Source organism: Chiloscyllium plagiosum, unplaced genomic scaffold (assembly GCF_037043375.1).
Source record: "Chiloscyllium plagiosum isolate Xiang-an unplaced genomic scaffold, Cpla_swu_hap1 HiC_scaffold_50, whole genome shotgun sequence".
Classification (NCBI taxonomy): domain Eukaryota; kingdom Metazoa; phylum Chordata; class Chondrichthyes; order Orectolobiformes; family Hemiscylliidae; genus Chiloscyllium; species Chiloscyllium plagiosum.
The window spans coordinates 56,907,818-56,932,696 of record NW_028270188.1 but is presented as its reverse complement, the minus strand read 5'-3'; the positions used below and the strand labels follow the sequence as shown (position 1 = coordinate 56,932,696).

The 24,879-nt window shown below is 50.2% G+C and overlaps 1 pseudogene; it reads right to left on the bottom strand.

The window, feature by feature from the left end:
• The window catches only part of LOC148135324 (uncharacterized), a 31,493-nt pseudogene extending 25,270 nt beyond the window's left edge, over nt 1-6,223 (bottom strand).
• Between the last annotated feature and the right edge of the window lie 18,656 nt (nt 6,224-24,879).

Here is a 24,879-nt window from a genome sequence, read left to right as displayed (position 1 = left end):
CTCTAAAGAAAGATGTCCCAGCCTATCCAGCCCATCCTTAGAACCCAAGCCCTCCTTTCCCAGCAACATCTTGATAAATCCTTTCTGAACCCTCTCCAGTTTAATATCCTTCCTACAGCAGGGCAAGCAGAACTGTACACAGTATCCCAAGAGTGCCATCACCAACGCCCTATGCGGCCTCGACACGAAAGGTTAATGTGTGGGAGCGGCAAACAATGAGGATTGGAGGATCGTCCTGCAGTTGTATAGGGCCTTGGTTTTTTGACAGATTAGATCAATCTATCTTTGATTAGACTCCCTGCAGTGTGGAAACAGGCCCTTTGGCCCAACAAGTACACACTGACCCTCCGAAGAGTAACCCACCCAGACCCATTCCCCTACCCTATTACTCTACATTTACCCCCTGACTAATGCACCTAACGTTATGGGCAATTTAGCACAGTCAATCCACCTGACCTGCACATCTTTGGAGTGTGGGAGGAAACTGGAGCACCCGGAGGAAACCCACGCGAACACGGGGAGAATGTGCAAACTCCACACAGGCAGTTGCCCGAGGCGGGAATTGAACCTGGGTCCCTGGCGCCATGAGGCAGCTGTGCTAACCACTGTGCCACCGTGCCGCCCTGTGACCACACCTGGAGTGTTGCTTTCAGTTCTACCTTGCTTATCTAATGGCCACAGAGGGAGTGCAATGGAGGTTCTCCAGATTGACCCTTGGGATGGCAGGATTGCCTCATTAGGAGAGATTGAGGAGACAGAGAATGAGGGGTCAACCTGATTGAAACTTCTGACAGGGTGGATAAAAATGGGATGTTTTCCCAACCGGTGATTCTAAAAGCAGGGGACTGCATCTCGCGAACAGGGGCCAGGCCCCCGCTCGACAGAAGAGGAGGAGGGAATTTCTTCTCTCAGAGACAGTGGTGAATCTTTGGGATTCTGCACCCCAGAGCTGTGGATGGCCAGTTATTCAGTACACCCAGGGCAGAGACAGAGAGATCTTCAAGCTTTTAGGCCAAGGAAGTGGATCATGCTGAATGATGCTGCAGGTCCGAGGGGCAAGCGACCTCTCCCTATCGCGATCTCTCAAATCCTGCTCAGCGTGACAGCCCCCCACGCGGGAGGACTCAAGCTGAATAACAATGGGCAGCCCTCTCCTTTCACCCCCAGGGGCACGAACCCCACCACCCAAGCCCACACTCTGTCTTTGTATTAATCCAAGGCCCCCCAACCTTTCTCAGCAGGGGGTAAGAAACTGGAGAGAAGATTAGCACTAGCGCTGGTGGAGGGGGGAGGGGGGGGGTCACAAGGCAGAGAAGGGTGGGGTGGAAGTCTGCATCACGATGCGTATTCACAGCAGCCACCGCCCCCTTTAATTAATACCCACCAGCACTGTAATTATCAACTTTCCAAAGGCTTCACAGATCTATCCAGCCTGCAGGAACAAGCCAAGAGGGTGCAAGTGCACCCAGGACAGCAAGTCGAGAATTGCTGGCGGAATAAACAGCGCCGCAGACAAACCCTTCCCACCTCTCCCTTCGTCCCGTATCCTGACCCATTGCTTCACACGGGTCCAGACGGCGAGAGGGTAGGAGAGATGAGGCAACCTCCCTCGATCCAAAAAGTGGCGGAGTGGCATCAAGACGCCAACCCTGCCCGACTGGAGCCGAGGACAGCCGACCTGCGAAAGCACCCAGCTTAGTGTTAACCCTCTGCCCCATCCACAAAACTACATTCGTGGGTAAACATAGGAGGAGGAGGAAAAAGGAAATGCCCTACCAGGGGAGATACCCAGCACCATCCTGAGCAGGAGAAACCTGTCAGACCACTGGGCAAATACCAACACTCCCCCGACCCAGGCACATAATCAACAAGCATTAAAAAATACATCACACTGCTTCAATGATGGCCCAGTCATCATTTCCATACATATCACTTTTATCTTAAAACATTCATTCACAGGATGAGAGCATCACTGGCTAGGCCAGCATTTATCCCCCATCCCTAACTGCCCAGACAGCAGTTGAGAATCAACCACATGGCTGTGGGTCTGGAGTCACATGCAAAAATCTTTGAGGAGAAAGTGAGGTCTGCAGATGCTGGAGATCAGAGCTGAAAATGTGTTGCTGGAAAAGCGCAGCAGGTCAGGCAGCATCCAGGGAGCAGGAGAATCGACGTTTCGGGCATGAGCCCTTCCCGAAACGTCGATTCTCCGGTTCCTTGGATGCTGCCTGACCTGCTGCGCTTTTCCAGCAACACATTTTCAGCTGGAGTCACATGCAGTCCAGACCAGATAAGGAGGGCAGTTTCCTTCCCTAAAAGGACATTACTGAACCAGATAGGTTTTCCCAACAATCAACAATAGATTCATGGTCATCATTAGACTCTTAAATTTTTTTTTAATTGAATTCAAATTCCACCGTCTGCTGTGGTGGGAGTTGAACCCGGGTCTCCAGAACATTATGTGGGTCTCTGGACTAATAGTCCAGCGATAATACCACTAGGCTGCCCTTGGCAAAAATCAAAGATAAATCTCTTAACGGCCAGCATGGATATATTGGCCCAGCACAGAAATAGGCCATTCAGGCCCTCTGTTCTGTGATGCTGATTCAGCTTGAGCATCCCCTCCCCACCCCACCCCTCCCCATCTCCATCTCCTCCACCATAACACCCTATCCCTCTATCCCTTTCTCTCTCGTGCTTCTATCCAGCTGCCCTCTTTAATGTATTTTTGTTATTCTCTTCGATCACATTAGCCACACAACCCTGGGCACAATATTAAATCAGCCTTTTACTTAAAAATGATTTTTCACATCCTGAAGTTAAATATTTTGCTTTGAAGTTATCATCCGACATTTACCACACTTAGAAAGTGCTTGTAGCATACAGATGAAACCAATCCATATTTGCTAAGAATTAAACATTCGACCAGCAATAAGCAAAGTTTGCATCAATCTAAAGGTAATAGTTTAAAAGGCAGATAGATAATGCCCACACATAATATTCCTCTTCAGAAACCTAACAACATTTTAAAATATTAACAGACTCGACATTTTAAATACCCAACTGACTAAAACATTACAAGATAAACACTACATACATTTCAAATCTCCAAAGAAAATTAGATATTGATTAAAGACCTTTCCATAATTACACATATCAATTTTGAATATTTTGAGTTTCTGTATTAAATATTTAAAATTTAACTGCAATTTTCATAAAATAATTTCAGATACCTGATACTGTTTAATATTCAATAGTTACGAATGTAAAATAATTTGGGATAGTATGTTTAGTATTTATACTTACAAAATAATAATGTTCATGTTTACACTAAATAGCTTGTAATGCTCACATTCACACTGAATAGTTTGTAATGCTCATATTCACTCTGACAGCTTGTAATGTCCACATTCAACATTCACGTTTGCACAGATTGCTTGTAATGCTCACATTCACACAGAATAGCTTGTAATGCTCACATTCAACATTCACATTTGCACTGACAGTTTGTAATGCTCACATTCACACTGAATAGCTTGTAATGCTCATATTCACACAGAATAGCTTGTAACATCCATATTCAACATTCACACTGAATAGTTTGTAATGCTCATATTCACACAGAATAGCTTGTAACATCCATATTCAACATTCACATTTGCACTGACAGCTTGTAATACTCGCATTCACACTGAATAGCTTGTAACGCTTGCATTCACACTGAATAGCTTGTAATGTCCATATTCAACATGCACACTTGCACTGACAGCTTGTAATGCTTGCATTCACACTGACAGCTTGTAATGTCCATATTCAACATTCACATTTGCACTGACAGTTTGTAATGCTCATATTCACACAGAATAGCTTGTAATGCTCACATTCAACATTCACATGACAGCTTGTAATGTCCATATTCAACATTCACATGACAGCTTGTAATGCTCACATTCACACAGAATAGCTTGTAATGTCCATATTCAACATTCACACAGAATAGCTTGTAATGCTCACATTCACACAGAATAGCTTGTAATGTCCATATTCAACATTCACATTTGCACTGACAGCTTGTAATGCTCACATTCATATAGGATAGCTTGTAATGCTCATAATCACACTGACAGCTTGTAATGCTCACATTCACACTGAAAGCTTGTAACGTCCATATTCAACATTCAAATTTACACTGACAGCTTGCAATGTCCATATTCACACTGAAAGCTTGCAACCCTCACACTTGCCCACTGAACATAACGTACACATTCAACACTCGACACACTGAGGATCAATTACAGCCGGCTTTTTCGAAATAACTCTCAACAATATTTCACAGTAATAAAACAAAATGCTCAGCTCTTAAAACCTGAGGAACCAAACTGGAAACCCAGCACTGCAGGGTTTTTTTAATAAAAAAAAACACCTTGATCAATGCAAAATTATTAATTTGGATGGATTTTTCATTTTCCTTTTTACCCTCATGGCCTGTAGTGACATTCCAATATAACATCCTTGTCAATCCTATTTGGTTGTGTTTGCAGGGGGTAGAGGTGTAAATATATTTTGGGAAGGAATTGGGAGTCCAGCTCCCCATTCACTGGGGGGGGGGGGGGGGTGGCACAAACCTTCCTCATACCCACCCCCTCTACCCCTCCTGGGTTGCTCTACTACTCGAGCCCGAGGCTTTGGGCCTACCCGGAGGGGGTTAACCCCCATTATTGATCCCGGGGAGAACCCCCCCCCCGATTCTGTCTCAGGCTCTGATCAGTGCAACCCCTTTCCCATCCCCTCCGGGGGGGTCCCAAGTAGTAGAGGGGGAGGGCGGGGTGGCGGAGAGTGGCCTCACTCCCTCCCTCATTCCCTCCATCACTCACCATCCTCCTCCTCCTCCTCCTCCGCCGCCCGTTTCCAACAACAACCGGCGCCGCCGCCGCCGAGCCCACCTCCCCCCCGCCTCCCTTCCGCCACTCCCATTGGCTCGCCCGGCGCTGACGGACGGCCCTGGCGCCCAATAGCCGCCGGCGGAGGCGCAGCACCGTTTCCCCTCCCCCTGCCGATTGGGCGGCTATTCCTGACTGACGTAGGTCCTGCCCAATGGTACGCGGCGGAATGCCCACCACCCCTTTGCTAACTCCGATTGGGCGCCGCTGCCGATGGATTGACGCTCGCACTGGCCAATCCCACCTCCGGTATTTCGGAGGGCGGGGTTAACAGACCGCCGGGTCCCAACCGACTGGTCCTTTAACAGAGGGAGACGTGTATCTCGTCCAATCCATTCTCAAACCACAAGCGGGACATACCGAGCTCCCATCCGATTGGCCTGACGTAAACCTGATCCAATCCACTCCCAACCCGCCTGCGGGACGGAGCAGCCTTCTAACTGATTGGTCCTTTAACACTGAGTGACGTGCATCCTGTCCACTCAGCTTTCAAGTCAGCGGCGGAACGCACCGGCCTTCCAGTCGATTGGTCCCCTAATAATGAGTGACATAACCATCTTCCAATCCACTTCAAAGGCTTCAGATCACCCCGTCCTCGCCGAAAATTGGTCCTTTAACAATGAGTGATCGGAATTGACCAATCATCTCTCGATCTTCCAAAAGGACAAGTGCAAAGGACACCCCGTCTCAGAGGATGGGCGGGTCATTTAATAATGATCGACGTCGGTACTGACTAATCAACTACTAGAGGGGCGGGAATGAATGTACCGATCAGTCAGTCCCCTGGTTGATTGATGTGGTCATTGGCCAATCATTAGACAAACAGGTGGTTACGCCCTCTATCGCTCAGCGAATTGGTTTCTACGACCCATGATTGACGTTGTCCTTAACCGATCATTCACCGGAATTGCAGAGGCAATGACCATACCACAGCCAATTGGACGCACGCTGGAGATTGACCTGAAATCTAACCAATCATGCCTAACTGGCCTGGGTGGGACCCAATTCCACGGAGCGTTCCCATCCAATCATTTCCCACAAGGGCATATTCTCACAGCCAATGGATTGGACGCGTGCAGAATTGACGTACGACCCGAACAACCACAGACAGGGACACCCATCAAATCCCGCCGATTGGCCCGGCCGACCGATTGGCGTTTGGCCTGACCAATAGCATTAGCGGACTGGGCTAAGGCCCGCCTCCCAGCCGTCACCGAAAAAGCGCGCTCTCCACACTGACTCGTTTGTGCCAACGTTGTCATGTCGGCCGATATGGCGGCCATGTTGTTCAGTCGTGCCAACCGTCCGGTCCGCCATTTTTAATCTTAGGCGTCAACCGCATGGGACCCAGGCCACCTCACCCCCCCCCCCCCCCCCCGACTGGGTCAACCTGCATATGGCACCATCGGGAAATGGGCTGTTCCATGCGCCAGGCCTCAGTGTCACCCACCCCAAAGGCCTCACCCATTTGTGGGCCACATAGACATTGAGGGGCAGTTGGTTGCGTGGATACCCAATGGTGGTGGGTTACATGAGCACCCATACTGGCTGCATTGGCACCTAACAGCAGTTGCCAGCATGGGCACCCAATATCAGTGGGCTGCATTGGTACCCAACAGCAGTTGGGCACCTAATGTCAATGGGTCACATGGGCACCCAATGGCAGTAGGTCATTTGGGCGTCCAACATCAATGCAATGGGACCACAAAATGGAGAGCAGAAGTAGGCCATTTGGGATGTCAACAGTGAGGGACTAGCCTCCCCGTTACTATTCACCTCCAAGAAGTCAACCTACTCGATTTTGAGGTACACGTGACATTTGATGATTCAGAGTTTTACTAACCAAGTTGAGTTCCAAGGCCACAAGGTGATGGTGAGGGGCAGAAGTGGGACATTCAGCCTGTCGGGTCTGCTCCACCATTCAATGGGATAGTGATTCGATAATCAGAGATAACTTGGAAATTCCGATTCCTATGCCTCTGGAATGATCGCGAGGGAATGGTTTGGGATGGCGGCATGCGCTCACAGGTTGGGCCTGAACTCACTACACATGCCAGGAATGAGTTTGGCAACTCGTACCATTCCGGTCGGTACATTTCAGGGAGGACCCTTCAGAAGGAGATTGATCAGAACGTTTCTAGCGTTGAGAAGGTTTTAGTGATAAGGTCCAGTCAGGGAAGGAGAGGGGTCTCTCCCTGGACCTCGAAGGAGAGATTTGATTGAGGTGCGACAGTGTTAAGACAGCGCTGGCATGTGGCCAGTCGAGCGAGTGGCCTCCTCCTGTACCGTAATAATTCCCCAACCTGCCCTCTGCATTGTCAGGCAACGCAAAATAAGGCACGGAAGGAAGGAGGTCAGTCCATTCCGGGTTACACACCGGGCAGTTAAGAGTCAACCACATGGGCCAGAAGTCAGGTCATAGAATCAAAGAGATGTACAGCATGCAATCAGATCATTTGGTCCAAATCGTCTATGCCTAATAGATATCCCCAAACAAATTAGTCCTATCTGCCAGCATTTGACCCATACCCCTCCAAACCCCTCATACTCATGTGGCCCAACTGGATGCCTTTTAAATGTTGTACCAGCCTCCACCACTTCCCCTGGCAGCCCATTCCATAGACACACCAGCCTCTGCATGAAAAAGTTGCCCCTTGGGTCCCTTTTAAATCTTTCCCCTCTCACCTGAAACCTACACCCTCTCGTTTTGCAGAGCAGGTCAGGACAGCATCGTTAGTGAATCAGTTGGATTTTTCTGACAACTGACAATAGTTTACAATGGTCATTCGTAGACTCCTAATTCCAGATTTCTTTTGACATGTTTAGGATTTGAACCTGGGTCCTCAGAACATTATGGGAGTCTCTGGTCTAGCGATAATACAAGGAGGCCATTGCGTCCCCACCTGGGTTCTTTTGGGATCCCTGGAGATGGCAGAACTCTTTGTGGTTACTTCTTCCTTTTTTTTGGGTGCTCTCAGGCGACAGTATCACACGCATCGCTGACAAATCACAATTTATTTTTAATTGAGAGAGCTCTGTGCGTTTTCTTGAAGCATTTGTTCTACCTTCTTCCTAATATCTTATAATGAGTGCACAATTTGTTTTTAAAGTCTCTTGTATTGCTGTTGACTGACCATAACCAGTGCTTTGTGGGGGCCAAGACAACATTGGCTTTTGTTGCAAAGGGAATGGACTATATGGGTTTGCTAAAACAAACACAAGACACTAGTCAGACAACAACGAGAATACTGTGAACAGTTTTGAGCCCCTTAGCTATGGAAAGACAGACTGGACATTGGAAACAGTCCAGAGATGGTTCCCTCAGCCGATTCAGGGTATAGAAGGACTGTTTTCAGAGGAGAGGTTGTAGCGTTTACTTGTTGGAGTTTAAAAGAATGAGAAGTAACCTTATTGAAACATACAAGATTCTTAGGGGAATTGACAGGGAAGATGTGAAGAGGTTATTTCCCCTTGTGTGGGAGAGTCGATGACCAGAGGGGCAACATGTGGCATGGGGGCTCAGTGGTTAGTACTGCTGCCTCACAGTAGCAGGGACCTGGGGGTTTCCTCGGGGTGCTCCGGTTTCTTCCTACAATCCAAAGATGTGCAGGTCAGGTGAATTGGCCAAGTTAAATTGCTCATAGTGTTAGATGCATTAGTCTGGGGTAAATATAGGGTAGGGAATGGGTCTGGGGGTGGGATTACTCTTCTCGAGAGTCAGTGTGGACTTGTTGGGCCAAAGGGCCTGTTTCCATACTATAGGGAATCTAATCTAATCTAATCTCAGAATAAGGGGTCACCCATTGAAGACACAGATGAGGAGGAATTTCTTCTCTCCAAGGGGAGTGAATCTGGGGAACTATTTACCATAGTGGGCTGTCAAGGCTGGGTCATTCAGTATATTCAAGGCTGAGATAGGGAATCAAGGGGTTATGGGGGTAAAGGCAGGAGACTGAAGTTCAGGATCAGATCAAATCAGCCCAGCCACGATCTCATTGAATGGCAGAGTAGATTCGATGAGCTGAATGGCCTATTCCTGATCCTATGTTTTACAGTCTCCATGCTAACAATATCATAAGCAAATCAGCACCACCTTCCCTGTAGTACAAATTGGTGTTCCTGTTTTTTCAAGTCTGTGTCCTAGTGCTGAATTATGCAAAGCGTAAAGTTTCAATTTGTCTCCTTTTAACAGTATCAAAAATTCTCATTTTCTTCCAATTCATGCTTTTTTCATTTCTCTTTCTCTATCATTTTCTTCCAGTTAAAGTGGTTGTTTTACTTAGAGCTGCGCTTTAGCTATTCCTAATGCAACTTGAGCTTTTCTCTCTTGTTAATACTAAATCGCAGGCCATCTCATTGTCATCAGATCTTGCACCAATATCTCTACCTACTCACAATCTCAGCAAAGCTACAAATAATTCATTGTTATATTTTCCACCCCTGGAAAAATTCTCATAGCAATCAAAAGGCATTTTGAAACTTCAGCCTGTGGAGTAAACATTGCAACAACTCTCCTGATTTTTTTGGTCCAATACTTATTTCTTTAAAGATTCACAAGACCCTCTTGTTAAACTTGATCCCCCCTCTTTCCAATAACCTCTGCACAGGACAATACAGAACAAATCAGACCCCAGGGTAAAACTTGTCTTGATATACCATAAATTACATTGATTACTGTGGGGATTAGTCATTGAACATTTTTATAAGATGCCGCCAATGGGCATCTTACCCAAGAAAACAAGTTTGTTACACTGAAGAAAATAAGATAAATTATTTTAGTTTTTAGTGACTCATGGGCATCGCTGGCTGGCCAGCATTTTATTGCCTGCCCCAAGAGAAGGGGGTGGTCAGCTGAAGCCACAATGCCAGAAGGGAGAGAATTCCAGAACTTTGACCCAATGACAGTGAACAAACAGCAATATATTTCCAAGTCAGGATGGTGAATGGCTTAGAGGGAAACTCACAGTTAGTTGTGTTATCATGTATCTTCTGCCCTTGTCTTTCAAGATGGAAGTGGTCGTAAGTTTGGAAGGTGCGGTCAAAGGGTCTATTTGTGATAACCCCTACAAGACCCATGGGGAATCACTAATTTTCTTGTGGAGCTCATTGAGTATGTGTTCCCTTGGTCATAAGTGATGAGTTCCTGTTACTGGTGCCTGAGCCCTTTCCTGCTCTCCCTGCCCACCCTATAATTGGCTTTGTCTGTAACTGTCCAGTTAGCTGCAAGGGGCATTTGACAGTGAAAAACACAAAAATAAGAGTCATGATAATTTGGTGGTGAGGAAAAAAAATCCAATTGTATGTGATAGCAATTCTGGATATAGAGAAAAAAAAATAATAAAGCAGAAGCAGGGATACATCTGCAGAACTGTCTGTCACGGGCTGGGGCAAGCCTACAAATGCCATGAGTATTGGCTTTATTTGGGTGTTTAACAATAAACAATGTTCCTTTCCAGTCAGGTTTGCTAACTTATTACATTCTTAGATTAAGGCAATTTGGAAATTTATTACATAGACAGGAAAAAATTCATTCCTTTTCCCAGTAATATCCTTTACAGATACTCAACCCAGTGAACTGTGACGCACAACTTCATCCTTAGTTTCTTACTCAACTGACAAGGTTATGAGCATTTCCTTGCAGCACAGCTCGACATAGTCAGGAGATGTGCCTCTCTCCAAGGCACTCAGGTAAACTTACCATAGTGCCAGAGAACTATCGGCTGTTCTCTTATTGGAAAGAGATGACTGGGGGTGGTTTAAGCTGAGGGTCACTGTGCCCCAGGCAAGGGGTGAAGTCAAGACCTGTCCTGGACTACGCAAGTAGATGCAGTGGTCAAGAAGGCACAACAACACCTCTTCCTGAGATGGGTCAGGAAATTTGGCATGTCCACAAGGACCCTCACCAACGTTTACAGATGCACTATTGAAAGCATACTGTCTGGGTGCAAAACAGCCTGGTAAGGCAACTGCTCTGCCTAGGACCATAAGAAACTACATAAGGTTGTGTGTGCAGCCCAGACTATCACAGAAGCCAACCTTCCATCCACAGATTCCATTTACACAGCTCGCTGCCACATCATCAAAGACCCCTCGCTTCCTGGTAATGCTCCCCTACAACCTCTTCCATCAGGCAGAAGATACAGAAGCTGAACACACGCACCAGTAGGTTCAGGAACAGCTTCTTCCCGGGACGTGACATTCATTGGCATGGGATAGAAAGAAAAGCCGGGTAATGGGATTAATTTGGGAATTGATGCAGTGTTATGGGGAAAGGGAGGGGCAGTAGGATTAGTTTGAAGATTGATATAGGGCTATGGAGAGCACAGGGCAGTGGGATTAGTTTAGGATTGATACAGGGCTATGGAGAGAGCATAGGGCACTGGGATTAATTTGGGCATTGATGCAGTGCTATGGGCAAAGAGAGGGGCAGTACAATTCGTTTGGAGATTGATACAGGGCTGCTGGTGAGTGTCCAGTAGAATTAGCTTTGGGATTGATACAGGGCTACAGGAAGAGAACAGAGCAGTCAAATTAATTTGAGAATTGATACAGGGCTATGGGGAGAACAAGGCAGTGGGATTAGTTTAGGGATTGACACAGGGCTAGGGGGGGTCACTATCAGGGGGTCGGCACTGAGGGAGCCCTGCACTGTCAGCCATAATGGAGTGCACAATGTTGAGTTAGATAAAGGGCAAAGTTCACTCAACACTGTCTCCATGAACTTCTAGGAGGGGGTCAGGGCTATGGGGAAAGCAGGGCAGTGGGATTAGTTTGCAGATTGACACATGACCATGGGAAGAGAGTGGGACAGTGGAATTTGGGGATTGATACAGAGCGACAGGGAGAGTGGGGCTTATTGGGATTAAGACAGGGAGAGTCAGGGTTATTGGGATTGGTTTGGGGATTGACACATGACTAGGGGAGAGAATGGGGCAGTTAGATTAGTTTAAGGATTAATATAGGACTAGGGGGAAGAGTACGGGCAGTGGGATTAGTTTGGGGATTGACAGGGCTATGGGCGGAGTGTGGCACAGTGGGGTTCGTTTGGGGATCAACATGGGCTACCGGAGAGAGCAGGGCAGTTAGATTAGTTTAAGGATTGAGTTAGGATTATGGGGAGAGCGCGGGGCAGTGGGATTAGTTTAGGGATTGATACAAGGCTATGGCGAGAGGGTGGGTGATTACAAATACATTGTAATTGTAGTCTTAGTTAGGAGTTGACATAATGTTCATGGGAACCATGGTGAACTCCCTCATGTCTTATTTATTTTCAACAGCAACTCTCTGATAATTCATATGTGGCACACTGATCTCCATTTAAAACTGACTGAAATAAAAAGTTATTAACTGAGGCAGCTAATGGAAAGATTGTACTGATTCCTGAGGTGCCTCCTCAGAGCTTCCTCTCACTATCGTTCATTTAGAATTTAAATTCACAACATTCAGTACACCCCAAGACAGAGCTGTAACTGTCGCTACATCAATTGTACATAAACACCATCCAGTTTATGGGTTCCATGAGCTTCTGGGGGGGGGTCAGGAAAACAAAGTAGGACAAAGACCAGAGATCTCATTTGAAGCATGTTCTCGTCCCTCAAAGAGAATCCCATAGGATTGAGGCTCCATGATAGATATTTCACCACTTGATCAAGAACGACACTAATAGAGTCAGCGCCGAGGGAGCACCCGCACTGTGGGAGGGTCAGCGCCGAGGGAGCGCCCACACCGTGGGAGGGTCAGCGATGAGGGAGCACCCGCACTGTGGGAGGGTCAGTGCCGAGGGAGCGCCCATACCGTGGGAGGGTCAGCGATGAGGGAGCACCTGCACTGTGGGAGGGTCAGAGCCGAGGGAGCGCCCACACCGTGGGAGGGTCAGCGATGAGGGAGCACCCGCACTGTGGGAGGGTCAGCGATGAGGGAGCGCCCACACCATGGGAGGGTCAGCGATGAGGGAGCACCCGCACTGTGGGAGGGTCAACGCCGAGGGAGCACCCGCACTGTGGGAGGGTCAGCGATGAGGGAGCACCCGCACTGTGGGAGGGTCAGAGCCGAGGGGGCGCCCACACCGTGGGAGGGTCAGCGATGAGGGAGCACCCGCACTGTGGGAGGGTCAGTGCCGAGGGGGCGCCCACACCGTGGGAGGGTCAGCGATGAGGGAGCATCCGCACTGTGGGAGGGTCAGCGCCGAGGGAGCGCCCACACTGTGGGAGGGCCAGCGCCGAGGGAGCGCCCACACCGTGGGAGGGTCAGCGATGAGGAAGCACCCGCACTGCGGGAGGGTCAGCGATGAGGGAGCACCCGCACTGTGGGAGGGTCAGCGCCGAGGGAGCGCCCACACCGTGGGAGGGTCAGCGATGAGGGAGCACCCGCACTGTGGGAGGGTCAGCGATGAGGGAGCACCCGCACTGTGGGACGGTCAGCGCCGAGGGAGCGCCCACACTGTGGGAGGGTCAGCGATGAGGGAGCATCCGCACTGTGGGAGGGTCAGCGCCGAGGGAGCGCCCACACTGTGGGAGGGTCAGCGCCGAGGGAGCGCCCACACCGTGGGAGGGTCAGCGATGAGGGAGCACCCGCACTGTGGGAGGGTCAGCGTCGAGGGAGCGCCCACACCGTGGGAGGGTCAGCGATGAGGGAGCATCCGCACTGTGGGAGGGTCAGCGCCGAGGGAGCGCCCACACTGTGGGAGGGTCAGCGCCGAGGGAGCGCCCACACCGTGGGAGGGTCAGCGATGAGGAAGCACCCGCACTGCGGGAGGGTCAGCGATGAGGGAGCACCCGCACTGTGGGAGGGTCAGCGCCGAGGGAGCGCCCACACCGTGGGAGGGTCAGCGATGAGGGAGCACCCGCACTGTGGGAGGGTCAGCGATGAGGGAGCACCCGCACTGTGGGAGGGTCAGCGATGAGGGAGCACCCGCACTGTGGGAGGGTCAGCGATGAGGGAGCACCCGCACTGTGGGACGGTCAGCGCCGAGGGAGCGCCCACACTGTGGGAGGGTCAGCGATGAGGGAGCATCCGCACTGTGGGAGGGTCAGCGCCGAGGGAGCGCCCACACTGTGGGAGGGTCAGCGCCGAGGGAGCGCCCACACCGTGGGAGGGTCAGCGATGAGGGAGCACCCGCACTGTGGGAGGGTCAGCGTCGAGGGAGCGCCCACACCGTGGGAGGGTCAGCGATGAGGGAGCACCCGCACTGTGGGAGGGTCAGCGATGAGGGAGCACCCGCACTGTGGGAGGGTCAGCGATGAGGGAGCACCCGCACTGTGGGAGGGTCAGCGATGAGGGAGCACCCGCACTGTGGGAGGGTCAGCGCCGAGGGGGCGCCCACACCGTGGGAGGGTCAGCGATGAGGGAGCATCCGCACTGTGGGAGGGTCAGTGCCGAGGGAGTGCCCACACCGTGGGAGGGTCAGCGCCGAGGGAGCGCCCACACCGTGGGAGGGTCAGCGATGAGGAAGCACCCGCACTGTGGGAGAGTCAGCGCCAAGGGAGCACCAGCACTCTTCAAAGATCAGCACTGAGGGAGCACCGCACTGTCAGGGGGTCAGCATTGAGGGAGCCCTGCACGGTCAGCCACAATGGAGTGCACAATGTTGAGTTAGATAAAGGGCAAAGTTCACTCAACACTGTCCCCATCAAACACTCCTTGAATTGGGACAGTACAAGTTAAATATGGAGTTAAACTCCTTCGACGCTATCCCTTTCAAACAGTCCCAAGACAGGAACAGCATGGGATTAGATGCAGAGTAAAGCTCATTCTGTACTGTCCCCATCAAACACACCCAGGGCATTTACAGCAATAGAGTAAGGTTCCTCTATACTTCTCCCATTGAACACTCCAAAAACAGGTACAGCACAGGGTTAGAAGCAACCTAAAGCTCACTCATCTCTTTTAAAATGAAAGTAAACTGAAAGTAAAGCTACCTCAAAACAGTCCCCATCAAACACTCTCACAGGAAGAGCAGTGCATTAGGTACAGCAGGTTAGGAGGATTGGTCATGCTAATTTGTCTGAAGTGTCCAGGGATGTACAGTCTAGGTGAATTAACCATTGTAAATGTGGGGTTATGGGGATTGGGGATGGCGGTTGGGTCGGGGTGGGGAGAGAGGGGCTGTTGTTGACCGAATGGAATGTTCTTCAGAGGGTCAGTGCACACTCGATGGTCCAAATAGCTTCTACCTCACTGGATTCTATGATACCTAAAGGTGGCTCATCTGGGTCTGTGTGGGTGGTCGGAGGAGGTGGTGGTGGGGTGTGTGTGTTTGTGTGTAAGAGTCTGCAGTTACATCCTGCCATGCTGTGTTTAGTAAACAGAAAATTAAAAACACTTACCGCGAGGCAGGCTATGCGTTGCAGAGCCCCAGGGCACAAGCAGGCATACCCAGCTTCAGATACAAGGTGTCATTTAACAGCTGGTGAAGTAGGAACAGAAAGTGTACTGGCCCGAAACTGACTCAGTGTCTCAGCAAAATTCACCGATGTTCCTGATTGAAGGCCATTCAGCCCCTCCTTGAGCCCATCCTGCCATTCGATATGATCACAGCTGCCATCTGTCTTTCTAGCTGTCTCAGTCCCCGAATCCTTACATCTCCTTTAACACCCATTTCCCATTCCCCCACCCCACCAAATAAATCTATGCATCTCCCATTTAACATTTCCAGAGTAATTTAATACGTATTATGTTTAAAAACAGATGAAATGCTGCAAACACTAAACAGGCCAAAACACACTGAATTTCTATACTGATTTTTTAAAACCAGTGTTTTAAAGTGCCATACAACCAGCGAACTAACTTCACTGAAGTCCACCAATGAAGAAAGTGCAGCAGCCAATTTCTGTACAAGAAGCTTCCACAGAAACAGCAACTAAGTGCTGGGAGAAAAACATAGGATCTGAGACACTGGGGACAACTCAGCCATCCGACAGAGCCCGCTCCCTCAGCGCTGACCCTCCGACAGAGCCCGCTCCCTCAGCGCTGACCCTCCGACAGAGCCCGCTCCCTCAGCGCTGACCCTCCGACAGAGCCCGCTCCCTCAGCACTGACCTTCCGACAGCGCCCGCTCCCTCAGCGCTGACCCTCCGACAGAGCCCGCTCCCTCAGCGCTGACCCTCCGACAGAGCCCGCTCCCTCAGCGCTGACCCTCCGACAGAGCCCGCTCCCTCAGCGCTGACCCTCCGACAGAGCCCGCTCACTCAGCGCTGACCCTCCGACAGAGCCCGCTCCCTCAGACAGAGCCCGCTCCCTCAGCGCTGACCCTCAGACAGAGCCCGCTCCCTCAGCACTGACCCTCCGACAGAGCCCGCTCCCTCAGCGCTGACCCTCCGACAGAGCCCGCTCCCTCAGCGCTGACCCTCCGACAGAGCCCGCTCCCTCAGCGCTGACCCTCCGACAGAGCCCGCTCCCTCAGCGCTGACCCTCCGACAGAGCCCGCTCCCTCAGCGCTGACCCTCAGACAGAGCCCGCTCCCTCAGCACTGACCCTCCGACAGAGCCCGCTCCCTCAGCGCTGACCCTCCGACAGGGCGGCGCTCCCTCAGCGCTGACCCTCCGACAGGGCGGCGCTCCCTCAGCTCTAACCCTCCGACAGGGCGGCACCCCCTCAGCGCTGACCCTCCGACAGGGCCCGCTCCCACAGAGCTGACCCTCCGACAGGGCGGCACTCCCTCAGCGCTGACCCTCCGACAGGGCGGCGCTCCTTCAGCACTGACCCTCCGACAGGGCGGCATTCCCTCCGTGTTGACCCTCCGACAGGGCAGCGCTCCCTCTGTGCTGACCCTCCGACAGGGCGGCGCTCCCTCTGCGCTGACCCTTCGACAGGGCGGCTCTCCATAAGACAGAGGAACAAATATTAGGCCATTCAACCCATAGAGTCTGCTCTGCCAGTCAATCATGGCCGATAAGTTTCTCAACCCCATTCTCCCGCTTTCTCCCCATAACCCCCTTGACACTCAAGAAATTATCTATCTCAGTCTTAAATAAACTCAATGACCTCGCCTCCACAGCCTTCTGTGGCAATGAATTCCATAGATTCACCACTCTCTGACTGAAGAGGTTTCTCCTCATCTCCACTCTAAACAGTCTTCCCTTTACTCTAAGGCTGTACCCTCAGGTCCTAGTCTCTCCTACCAATGGAAACATTTTCCCAACATTCACTCTGCCCAGGCCATTCAGTATTCTGTATGTTTCAATTAGGTTCCCCTTCCAGAGTAGAAACCAAGAGTCCTCAAACATTCCTCACACGTCGCTCTGCACTGACTCTCTGACAGTGCTGCGCTCTCAGCACTGACCCTCCAGATCAACCCATATAGTCCTGAACCTGATGCAAGTGAGCAGCCTATTTAAACTTGTCATGAACAAACGTTGGGCCCAGCTGACCTGCCATACATTTCCAGCATTTCATGAGGATTTTATGGAAACTTCCAATAACTTCGGCCCATACACTGCAAAGACAGCTTCTTTTTATTTCTCTCTATCTTTGATTGTGGACTAAGACAAATCAAGGACTATTTTTAGAACCGAGTAATGGGAACAGAGTTGCTGCACTTTTAAGCAAGAACTCATTGGGAGTTGTGCTTACACTGCTGTTTTGTTTATACAGCAAGGAGGGGAATAAGGCTGTGGATGCAAAGCGAGATTCAGCCTGCAACAGATTGCTAATTAGTTGTGCAATCGTGATCAGTTATGGATGCTGGAAGTCACCCCCCGACGATAGCTCTGTGCTTGTTTAACACAACACAGCAGCAAAGGTGCCTGGATTAGAAGGAGTAAAATTGGTCTTTACCTCTCCATAGCAAAGTAACTTAAACCTGGATCCAGTTAGTTATTCCTCTCCCATCATTTGCTACAAAACACCTCTTACCAGTGACTGAAACTGAACAATTGCTGTGCCTTCAGCAAAAAAACTGAGAATAGGATGGAAGATCAGAGAATGGAAGGATGTGGGAACCAAAAGGATCACTGTATAGTGGTCCGGTGCTATTGAACTGCTTCCCCAGTATTGTTTCCTCTACCTATAACACCAATGTTCTTTTGTCTATTTGTATATATGTAGAGGTTTTAAAAGGAGGGGCAGGGTTAGGACATTTAGCTCGTAGTTCATAGTCTAATTTGCCTGTGGTTGGAACTTAATGAGAACTAATATTTATTTGAAATAAGTATAGGAATCTTATCAGTGTGTTCTGTTGACCTGATTCCATTAGATAGGGGAATTCGCTATTTGATTAAGTTTTGATAACAATCTCAGGAGTGGGACTTGAGAATTATGACACTTTCCCAGTGGGTTATAACAAGGCTCATAAACAGCATCCACAGTCACCATTATCTAGAAGGACAAGGGCAGCAGATCATGGGAACACTATCCCTTGCATGCTCCCCTTGCACTCTACATACACCATTCTGACTTGGAAATATAATTGGCCATTCCTTCAGTGTTGATGGGTAAAAATCCTGGAACCGCCTCCTCAACAGCACTGTGGAAGTCTCTCCACATGGACTGTAACAGTGCGAGGTGACAACTTCCCCACGACCCCAACTTCTCAAGAGGCAACTAAGAATGGGCAACATTGGTAACATTGGTCCAGCCACTAACTCACACAAGCCATGAACAAATACCAAAAAAAAAACTCTTACTTGGCCCAGATTGTTTTAATATCAGAGGAGATCCACATTCTCACCAAACGCTGATTAAATACGTTTGTTCTGAGTTGGTTCTTTGTATCTGTGGCCCCGACCGAACAAGTGGAAATAGTGTTTTTACTGAAACCTTTAGTTTTAAAGCAATGGAATTTTAAGAGCTGGAATAAGGTAAATATATCAAAGGCTTTCGGGGAGACCAGAACTAAGTATAAACGTATCAAACCACAGTGAGAAGGTTCCCTGAAGCCACAGAGTGGCTTCTCATGGAGGACGCAGCAGTCCTTGCCCTCCAGCATCAGCCCTCTATAATTCATTGTAAACAGCCAGGCAAAAGACAACCTCAGTGAGATCATTGTTGGTGTCAGAGACGAGATACAACTCGATAGGCAATCTAAATACTTTATTTCGAATAAGTGAGAAAAAAATGAAAAACAAAAAGAGTAGATTTGATTTCAGCATGATGCATTGTTGCAAACCGGGTGCCTAAGGCTGCAGAGTGCTATTGGATCACAAGATGTGGATTCTTATTTTCATGGGCTGTAGGCATCACTGGCAAGGCTGGCATTTGTTATTCCCCATTGCCCATTGAACTGTGAGTCTCACTAAGGCCACTTCAGAGAGTAGTTAAGAGTCAGCACCACCTCTGGAGGGTCTGGAGTCACAGATGGGCCCAGTTCAAGTAAGGATGATGGATTTCCCTCCCGAAAAGACGTTAATGAACCAATGACAGCTTCCTGGTCATCAGCACAGAGACTAGATTCATTGGTGATTAAATTGTGGTGGTGGAAGTTATACACACCCCCCCTGATCATTAGCCTAGGCATCTTGGATTACTAGTCCAGTTATATGACCTCTACCCCACCATCTCCATCACCAAATCAATTGGGTTTGCTGCCGATCCCGTCGGTACTTGGACAAGTACTCAGCCCCATCTCGAAGATTGCCTTGTTGTGGACTGATATACTACTCGCTGCCACCCCCTCCCTCCCTCCATCTCCCCCCCCCCCCCCCCCCCAAAGTGGAAACACCTTCTCTGTATCTACATCATTGAACCCTTTGTCAAGTTTAAACACCGCGATTCGGTCACACCCTTCCCTTTGAGAAGAAAAGCAAGAGCTGTGGCCTGATCATTCATTACAGCATTTCTGCCAGCCTCTCAATAACCAGGATGGTGGAAACTGCACCAGCCAGCACTACATGTGGTCTAACCAAGGTGTTACGCAAGTGTCACTTCTGCATTTTTGAATTATATTCCTGTGGAGTGTTAGACAAATGTAAAACAAAAACCCACTCCTCTGCTGTCACGTGGATTAATTAGGTGAAGAATGACAATTGAAGGGAGAGCGAGGCCACTGGCTATTGGGGCTGCAGTGCAATCTGGTGTGTGAGAATTACCATGGCAACTGATCTCTCAACTTGAAGACCTCAAAAGATTCATCAAAAACACACATTTTCTTCACTCCCAAATCAAAACCAGAGATTTCAGAATAGTAGCTGATTTGTCGTCTCTTACCCTTACCCGCTGTAGTTAGTCACTCCCATCCCTGGCTCACAAAGTTCATCCCCAAGCTGTGCTTTATCTGTGCCCGGTTCTGGCAAGGCAGGGGATCACTAATTACAACAGACAGCCTGATCACATTTCACATTCCCCCCTCTTTAAAAAGCAGCAACTTATGTTGCAAACTCCACATTCCATTTTTACACAGACCAGAGAAAATCATTCTTCTCTCCCAACAAAACCACCAACACTCTGAGGACAGGTACAGCACCGGGCTGGATGCTCCCTCGACACTTAAACCAGAAGCAAGGCTTTCCTCTACACATTCTGAACTTAAAGAAAACTGTCCCCTATCAAAACAAAGATCAAATGCCTGGGCCAGTCCACACAGGGTTAGACACTGAGTAAACCTCCCTCTATTCTTTTAATGTGAAGGTAAAGCTCCCTCCACACTGACCCCATCAAACACCCCCAGAATAGGGATGCCACGATGTTACATACAGAGTAAGTTCCCTCTAGACTGTCCCCATCAAACACATCAGGACAGGGATAGCACAGGATTAGGTACAGCGTAAAGCTTCGTCCATATTGTTCCCATCAAGCACTCCAGTGACAGATACAGCTTTGGGTTAGATACAGCATTCCTTCCAAGTTTCACAAGAACTACCATGGAGACAGAATTTTGTTTCTCACACCTGCTGTCCCTCTCTGTTCCTGAGTCAGAGACTGAAGATTTGAAACAGGCGTGAACATATGGGCAGTCTCAGAGCGAAACCTGAACCCTTATAGCAGCGACAGACAGATTTCCATCCTGCTGATGGGGTGAGGGTTGCACCACAGCTCAGATATTCACTGACCATCTGAGACCTTTGGTAGCACCCACCCCTCCTCCCAGGTACACCCACCCCCCCCAATACTCAAGACCAGAACTGCCAGCTGGGCTTTGGGAGCCTCCACTCATTTAAAAGCACTGAGCACCTACCCATGCTTGTGATCCAAGTACTCTGTGACCTTGCACGGCCAATCCGAGATTAAAACACAGCACACAGGCAGTGGACAAGACAGGTTCGAGAACAGAAAGGAAATATGGAAGGAATGGAGATTGTAAATATTTACAACAGGGCTGCACTTCCAGCAGGAAATCAAGATGACAGAGAATTCAACCACACTCAACCGCTTTGATTTCTGTACCGTTTAAATTTTTTTTAAAAATCATGCCGCCTCGAGTTGCAGCTTGTGTGATTGGCCAGAGACAAAAAAAAAACTGCAGATGCTGGAATCCCACACGCAGACAGGCAGGAGGCTGGAAGAACACAACAGGCCAGGCACCATCAGGAGGTGGAGAAGTTGATGTTTCGGGTGTTGAAGAACAGTTACACCCGAAATGTCGACTTCTCCACCTTCTGATGCTGCCTGGCTTGCTGTGCTCTTCCAGCCTCCTGCCTGTCTGCGTGTGGGATTGGCAGCAGTTTATATGTCTACAAGGGGCAGCACTGCCAGTACACAAGAGCAGTGCCCAGCAGTAGGCAGTGTCTATTGACCAGAGATGCCTTCTCTTGGGTAATGATTGAAATCCCTGGCTAACGGACCGTTGCCATGCACTGACAGCAAATAAAAGTGAGAATGGCAAGCACTGGGCAGGCAGTGAGAGGTAGACAGCAGCCCCATTTTGCTTCAGACACAGGTGGAGAGTGAACATTCGACAGCATGGAACTTATTTAAAAAAGGCACTCTATTGTGAAATCAGTGCTCAAGAGCAACTATTTAAAAAGTGTTAAAAGTGTTTTTAATCAGCTTTAAATTCCCTTTCACTATTCTAAATGTTAATGTCTGCTGTAGGAAGCTGAATTCAATATTTCTTTAGACTTTGGTTTATGTTAGCTCCCTCGCTGGCAACATTGACTCTCAAACCCACTCCGCTGTGGTTGGGGGTCGGTTCCCCATCCCCCAACCCCAAGCACCAGACTCCTTTTTTACTCTCTTCTTTCCCTTCCCAATGTGGAATTGGGTCCCTCTTCCACCTGCATTCTTCTTCCACTACCCCTCCCCTGCTGGCAGGACCAGATTCCTTTCCTAACTTGCATCACCATATTCCCTTCCTCCTCCTCCTCCTCCTCCTCGTCCCCACAAAACCAGCAGCAAGGTCTCGCTCGGTCTCTGACTTAAAAGGTGTTTAGAGGGGCATTGGATAAAGACAGAGACAGGGAGAGGGAGAGACAGAGACAGGGACAGGGACAGGGACAGGGACAGGGACAGGGAGAGACAGAGACAGGGACAGGGACAGGGAGAGACAGAGACAGAGACAGGGAGAGACAGAGACAGGGACAGGGACAGGGAGAGGGAGAGACAGAGACAGGGACACAGGGACAGAGACAGAGACAGAGACAGGGAGATACAGAGACAGGGAGAGACAGAGACAGGGACAGGGAGAGACAGAGACAGAGACAGGGACAGGGAGAGACAGAGACAGGGAGAGGGAGAGACAGAGACAGAGACAGGGAGAGACAGAGACAGGGAGAGGGAGAGACAGAGACAGAGACAGGGAGAGACAGAGACAGGGAGAGGCAGAGACAGGGAGAGGCAGAGACAGGGAGAGGCAGAGACAGGGAGAGGCAGAGACAGGGAGAGGCAGAGACAGGGAGAGGCAGAGACAGGGAGAGACACAGAGAGAGAGACAGAGAGAGAGAGACAGAGAGAGAGAGAGACAGAGAGACAGAGACAGAGAGACAGAGACAGAGAGACAGAGAGAGAGAGACAGAGAGAGAGAGACAGAGAGAGAGAGACAGAGAGAGAGAGAGACAGAGAGAGGGAGAGGGAGAGGGAGAGGGAGAGAGAGAGGGAGAGAGAGAGGGAGAGAGAGACAGGGAGAGAGAGACAGGGAGAGAGAGACAGGGAGAGAGAGACAGGGAGAGAGAGACAGGGAGAGAGAGACAGGGAGAGAGAGACAGGGAGAGAGAGACAGGGAGAGAGAGACAGGGAGAGAGAGACAGGGAGAGAGAGACAGGGAGAGAGACAGGGAGAGAGACAGGGAGAGAGACAGGGACAGAGAGAGAGAGACAGAGACGGGGAGAGACAGACAGGGAGAGACAGAGACAGGGAGAGACAGAGACGGGGAGAGACAGAGACGGGGAGAGACAGAGACGGGGAGAGACAGAGACGGGGAGAGACAGAGACGGGGAGAGACAGAGACGGGGAGAGACAGAGACGGGGAGAGACAGAGACGGGGAGAGACAGAGACGGGGAGAGACAGAGACGGGGAGAGACAGAGACGGGGAGAGACGGGGAGAGACGGGGAGAGACAGGGAGAGAGAGGGAGAGAGAGGGAGAGAGAGGGAGAGAGAGGGAGAGAGAGGGAGAGAGAGGGAGAGAGAGGGAGAGAGAGGGAGAGAGAGACAGGCGACAGGGAGAGAGAGACAGGCGACAGGGAGAGAGAGACACGACAGGGAGAGAGAGACACGACAGGGAGAGAGAGACACGACAGGGAGAGAGAGACACGACAGGGAGAGACAGAGAGAGACACGACAGGGAGAGACAGAGAGAGACACGACAGGGAGAGACACGACAGGGAGAGACAGAGAGAGACACGACAGGGAGAGACAGGGAGAGAGAAAGACACGACAGGGAGAGACAGAGAGAGACACGACAGGGAGACACGACAGGGAGAGACAGGGAGAGACAGCGACAGGGAGAGACAGCGACAGGGAGAGACAGCGACAGGGAGAGACAGCGACAGCGAGAGACAGCGACAGCGAGAGACAGCGACAGCGAGAGACAGCGACAGCGAGAGACAGCGACAGCGAGAGACAGCGACAGCGAGAGACAGCGACAGAGAGAGAGACAGCGACAGAGAGAGAGAGAGCGACAGAGAGAGAGAGAGCGACAGAGAGAGAGAGAGCGACAGAGAGAGAGAGCGACAGAGAGAGAGAGACAGCGACAGAGAGAGAGACAGCGACAGAGAGAGAGAGAGAGAGACACAACAGGGAGAGACAGGGAGAGAGAGAGACAGGGAGAGGGAGAGACAGAGAGAGGGAGAGACAGAGACAGCGAGAGACAGCGACAGCGAGAGACAGCGACAGCGAGAGACAGCGACAGCGAGAGACAGCGACAGCGAGAGACAGCGACAGCGAGAGACAGCGACAGCGAGAGACAGCGACAGCGAGAGACAGCGACAGCGAGAGACAGCGACAGAGAGAGACAGCGACAGAGAGAGACAGCGACAGAGAGAGACAGCGACAGAGAGAGACAGCGACAGAGAGAGACAGCGACAGAGAGAGACAGCGACAGAGAGAGACAGCGACAGAGAGAGACAGCGACAGAGAGAGACAGCGACAGAGAGAGACAGCGACAGAGAGAGACAGCGACAGAGAGAGACAGCGACAGAGAGAGACAGCGACAGAGAGAGACAGCGACAGAGAGAGACAGCGACAGAGAGAGAGACAGCGACAGAGAGAGAGACAGCGACAGAGAGAGAGAGAGACAGCGACAGAGAGAGAGAGACAGCGACAGAGAGAGAGAGAGACAGAGAGAGAGAGAGAGAGAGAGAGAGACAGAGAGAGAGAGAGACAGAGACAGAGACAGAGAGAGAGAGACACGACAGGGAGAGACAGAGAGAGAGAGAGAGACAGACAGAGAGAGACAGGGAGAGACAGAGAGAGACACGACAGGGAGAGACAGAGAGAGACACGACAGGGAGAGACAGAGAGAGACAGGGAGAGGGAGAGACAGGGAGAGGGAGAGACAGGGAGAGACAGAGACAGGGAGAGACAGAGACAGGGAGAGACAGAAAGAGACACGACAGGGAGAGACAGAGAGA